This window comes from Daphnia pulicaria, chromosome 6 (genome assembly GCF_021234035.1).
Source record: "Daphnia pulicaria isolate SC F1-1A chromosome 6, SC_F0-13Bv2, whole genome shotgun sequence".
NCBI classification, from domain to species: domain Eukaryota; kingdom Metazoa; phylum Arthropoda; class Branchiopoda; order Diplostraca; family Daphniidae; genus Daphnia; species Daphnia pulicaria.
Genome location: NC_060918.1, coordinates 5762783 through 5768782, shown reverse-complemented (window position 1 = coordinate 5768782; position 6000 = coordinate 5762783).

The window sequence follows — 6000 nt, the reverse complement described above, 5'->3', positions numbered from 1 at the left end:
AAGCGAGATCTACGCGCCCTCATAGTCCTGCTGCTAAATTACCAATATTTTTCAACTTGTTGACTCCGGGCTTCCCTTGTTTCGAGAATCCTTACCCGATGGATATCCACAGTCAGCCGTCTCCTCTGGTCTTTGCATGGCTGATGGCCCGGCGATTAGATTCCGACCCTCCACTTGGTCAGCACCAAAGGGCACACGAGCTTCGTTAAAAGGGAATGGCTCATCATGGCGGTCAATTCATAGAAATGTCTACTTAACGATATATATGGGACCTTAACGAAAATATTGCGCACAGGGACCAGCAGTTTGGCGATTTATTGGCCTCACCGACGATGCAGCTCTCTGTTTAGGTATTCGTTGACACGGTTGATCACATTCTTGTATGCCATGGGACTGTTTGCAAGGGAATCGTAAATGTTCAACGACACCCTGACAGATGAGAAAAAAACGGAGTAGAAAAAAAAAATTTAAAAGGTAAGTAATTACAATTACAGCAGTGACTCTTGGTCGTGGGTAAAATGGAATAGGAACCAGTGGTTCGTTGTGCAGACGGGAATCAATATGTTGGAGTAGTCCAACACGTCTCTATTGGGGAGAAAATTCACGCCGAGGTTTTGCCAACCATTTCTTCACGCGTAAAATGTGACAGAAAGTAAAACACGTAATGTAGTTTGAAGTATTTTTTGTTTAATAATACGGTAATAAATTGTAACAATAGCACCACATAACACAGCGTTATCCGGAAATGCCCAACCAAACGGTTTGCCTCACTAGATAGGTTAAACAAAAATATACGGTAACTTACGCAAACAACTTGGTGCAGAAATGAGATGGGCAGACAAATGCTTGCGGTAGCGTCACCAAACAATCACGCATCCCGACATCCAGGAAATAATCAATGATGCTGCATTGAACAAAATAACCAAGAAACCAAAGGGAGATCAGAAAACTGACTGCTGTCCAAAGCAATATCGGAATAGTACCTATCGTTAAACGGATTTCCAGCTTCTAGCAGTTGAATGTCCAACGGCGACAACCAAGTAGGCTCACTACCTTGTGCAGCTGAGTTAACGATGTCAGCACCAAGTCTCGTGACTTCCGGTTCGTTCACGACCAGGTCGACAAAATTCTCCAAAGACTGAATCCCGTCTTTGACCACACCAACCCCCACGGAAGTGAGTGTGTCAATTGACTGTGAGCGCTCAGTTCGTACTAACTAACGTACTACTAACAGTTCGTACTACTAACTTCTACTAACGTACTCAAAACTGAGTCAGCTTTGAGTACGTTACGAAAAAATGGTTCAAGCGTACGTCAGTCCCGCCAATGACCGACAACACTATACGTCGCTTGAGCGCATTCTATTGCCACGTTACTGCATACTTTTTCGTCAACAAATGGCTGACAGGCGGGAGACGGAGCAGAATGCGAATTGAACTTTGCCCGCACCGAAACGTGCTCTTCGCCGCAGGTGAGACACAGGCATTCGACACACGGGATAAACCTCTTCCACTGCGGCATGCAAAAATTGATGGCCTCCGCACAGTTTTGTCCCGCATTGACCACCATGTGGTAGGCACCGGGGAAGGTGACGACATATTCGACGCTGTGCTACCTGATGCAGTTGAAAGGTATGTTGTTTATCCGTAACACCTGCGGCATGACTATGCAAGCTTTGTGACTGGATAAGAAACGGGGGAAAAAAATGTCAATCAAAAGCCAACTAGAACAGTGGTAGTGTAGCAGTTAAACCCCTCACCAATCAAATCGTGGACACTTGTCAAATTCGTCCGGAAAGAGATGTTTCAGCAGTTCACGTACACGTTCGGCATACCATGCAGGCCCTATTAACATAAAAGTGAATAACAATGGTGAATACTTATTGGCCGTGAAACGATCTGCCACCCCCCCCCCCCCCCCAAAAAAAAAAAAAAAACAACAACAAAACAAGCAAAACAAAAACACTTACACGAACCAATACTTGTCCGATCCGTTATGTAGGTAGTTACAGCTAGGCAGGTTCAAATTTTCTACGTGCAAGGCGGTGTGGTATATCAGCTGACTTGTATTAATGCCCAGCATAGTTGCTGTCTCATCTTTCAAATACGGCGTGAAAGTTGACCGGAAATTCGGTAGACTCCTGGAACAGTTGGAAAGAAAAACCCGCACATTAATAAAAAGAAATCGGTGTACCACCATATTAGGTAGAAGCTGTAGCTCACCACTGTGGCCATAACAAACGTTACACTATATCAATCAAGTAGTTGGGTCGTTAAATCACCATGGATGTTCAGCTTCTGCAAACAGAGTTCCATTCTTGTTGACGACGTACTGAAGCGCCCTTCTTTTAAAATATCATCAAACAAGGTGAACATGCCAGCCCAACATCGGTTTTCATCATCGTAGAGCCAAAAGCCAATTTTCGACAGTGAAGGGGTCATTCCCTTTCAATGAAAGTTGTAAGTGGTGTAGACGTTATGGCTGTGCTGATATCTTTGTGAACACCTTCCGCCCTCTTCTCGTAAATTTGCAAAAGATGAGATAATTTAGGCTCTACAGCCTGTTTCACAAGCTCGTTGTTTGACCGTTGTTTCGTTGGTAGTATTATTTTGACGGCCCCGCAATTGTGCGAGTACGTCTCAAAAGCATCGCTCACATATTTTGGAAAATCCTGAAATTCCTTCTCATTTTGACGCAGTTTAACGACGTCCTCATTGCAAACGTCTACAGTATTTAAAAAAAAACACTCAATAATTGCTTCATCCGTGTTGTCCGGTGACTAACCCCAGTGGGGAAAAAAATAACAATACTCACCAATGTTTTTTTACTGCTTATATCCTTGAACGCTTCCCACCATGTGTTTTTGGGGGACAAACAGTGTGGTGGTGCTGAGCACTTTTGCAGAACTCACACTTTTGGTTGCTGGGCGGGGGAAATCCTTTACGTGAACCTCCTTCTGCTTAATTTCTTTACGTAAGGCCGCCTTTTGCTTATTGGCCTTCACCAGGTGCCTACTTAGTTTGCGATAAGCATTTTTTTCTTCAAAGACAAAAAGCCAAAAAAAAAATTAATCCACGATGCAATAACCTACGATGCAATAACCTAACTAGGAAAATACTAATACTATAGGGTGCTAACTGATTCGGATGAAACAAGATAAAGCAGATCTGTGTTCTCTGTTATTGTTTTTTTAAACTGCCATTTCGCCACTGACCAGAAGCTCAGAGATGGTAGGCGTTAATAATGGTGTATTGTGGGATACTACATCTCCTACTTAAGATTGTTGAGTACAATAAGTAAATGTCTGAATTAAAAGTTGACCCTACTGGACAAAAGGTTGATTTTGGGAGGTTGGGTGAAAAATAGACATAGAAACATATATTTCGTTATTTAAGGTTTGAATAAGTCGTTTGGTTTCTCTTCTTCCGTTGGAAACCTTTACTCACATAGTAGCTAGTATCTGGATGGTTTCTAGGGCAATATACACGGTGCTTCAGGTTGTGAATATCACCCTCTTCGTCTGAAGGCAGGGGTAGGAGGTTGTCATGATTCTGCACACTCTGAAGATAGCCATCGTCCAGGGGAAAAAAGCGGGATGTCATCTTCTTCCAGCCCTCCCTGAAGATTTAATCCCGTTTGAGGTGGAAGGAAAATGACGTCAATCACGCCTGTAAAATCACCTTAGTTTTCTGGGGTTGGATCGGTTGGAATCTGATTTGGGTTTCAGCGGCAGGCCTTTCCGTCTCTACATCGAAGGATATTGGATCACTGCTGCAAAACGGTCGGTAAAAGGAGTAGTTCATTGTTACTTACTTATTATGGTGGTTGCCATGATCATGCTATATTTTTTCTTTGTAATAGCAAGCCGTTGGCCTTCATGAATCAGCTGCATCGCTTTTTCTTACATATATCTTCAGAAGACAATGCCACACCTACCAGAAGAGGAATAAATTACTTTGAATTCCCATGTTTAGGACATAAATCTGTTAACCGAAGAAGTGAGAGGAGTAAGACTCAGCTACATGTTGCTGACATTCAGGAAGATTTTCACAAATTCAGAGCATTAATATCCCAATAGGCTGATGAAATTTGCCATCTTCACTCACCACCAATTGATCGCGGCATTTGTAGTATGCTCACATTTTAAGGTCCTTGCAATTTCCAGATTGTAATCAGTAGATAACGATTCTTTTAGTTAATAATTGACAACGCTATTTGATTAACGACGCCGAAGTCAAATTTACATATTTTTCCGCTGCCTTGGTTGCTACTATATAGAAATTGGAATTGGAACGATGATGCAACCTTTCTCGTATGGCATAACCCAACATTTCGAAGAAAGCTGCAATTTGCTGGTTTCCCATATGTTTGCAGAACGCGCAAGGCCGGTTGATTTGTAAATCTTGATGGAATTTGATGGAATAGGCTTCTTGTAAAAACTCCTGAGATCCAGAAAAATTCTGCCAGTGATGTGCGTTTTGGTAATTCCCATCAACTTAATTACCGTTGTTGCATAAATAAAAATAATCATCTATTGTTTTTGATCTCACCCCTTTCAGACGCAGTGTTGAATAGTCTCCAGTGTTGAAAACCGACGATGAAACGTCTTTGCGGAATGTTAAAATGTAATCCAGAAATTCTTTTAACAATTTGAGCCAAAGGTTTTTTTGGAGACCTGATTAACTTCTTTAATTTTCCGAGGTAGTTCTGGAACGGGAAAGCAGAAAATAGACCAAGAGGACCATGATTCACGCATTCATTGCTCAAATGGATCAATGAATGAACGTTGTAGATCAAGCGATGGACACCATAAATTTTCCCGAATAAGAATATAAATTATTTCAAGAAGTCGCCGGCCAGAGTTGCGTACTTGCTGCATAACGTCGGTGATACCAGCTGGTTATAGCAAAATGAAGGTAAAGAAAATGTTCATACTTTTCTGGTGGCAAAATGCCTTTAAAAATTGCTGGGCCAGTATAGAGAAGGAATGATCGCAGTTCAACCGCCTTCCATTTCTTAATATGCTCTTGATCTTGTAATTCTGTAAAACATTTTTGGGTAAGATTTCCCTATACGACGAAGTCTTCGATCGATGCACGCCTTTTCTCGCATTCCAATCTTGTGCCTCAATTTCTTTTTATGCCATTGGCCAGTCCAAACTAAAATCAGGCGTTTGAAAACACAGAGCAAGACTAGGTGCATGTATTCCAACGGAAACGAAGAAATCATATCGAGATGTAATGGAAGTAATGGACTAGTTCCGACGTGATGATTTTTGTATGTTTTGTTTCGGAAAGAGTTTTCGGTACGGAGAGCAAAATCGTAGAGATTGGCAAAAACCATACATTTATGTGCTTTAATGTGCGTGCCCTTTTGAGTGCATCTTTCACATCCGCCATATCCGTTATGGCCCTTGATGGCCTGAACAAACTGCCTGGCGGGGGCATCGCAAATAATAGCTCCAATCTTGATGGTGTACCGCTGTCGGTCAAGTTCTAGACCTTCTTTTTCGAGCTGTATGATCTCTTCCAGAAACGGACCAAAAAATTCTTCAAGACTTTTCGATTTTCCCTAGCCGGCGGAAATGCTGACAACAAATGGCTCGCTGTCGACAGCACTAACCACACGAAACAAGATTGGCCCCATCTCGACTGTGTTTGTTGGGAAAACTGGAATACCGTCAATATTGATATTAATAACAATGACTTTGTTTCCTGGGTCTTTCATTCCCTTTTTCAATTTTCTTAATATTCCAGCAGACAGAGAAAATGGTGAAAATACTTGTCACCGACTTTTTCTTTTGTGGTTTTTAGAATTGTTCTTGGATCGGTTGGGATGTCATGGCCCACATCTTTAACGAGTTTTGCAACGCCACCAAGAGCATTGAGTGACAGACCCTTCTGTAAACATAGCAGGGCCAGTCGTTGTAATATTTCCTCTTTAGTAAGTGCTCGGACATGACTGCTATCATTTACGATTTCACCAGTTTCAAGAACTATA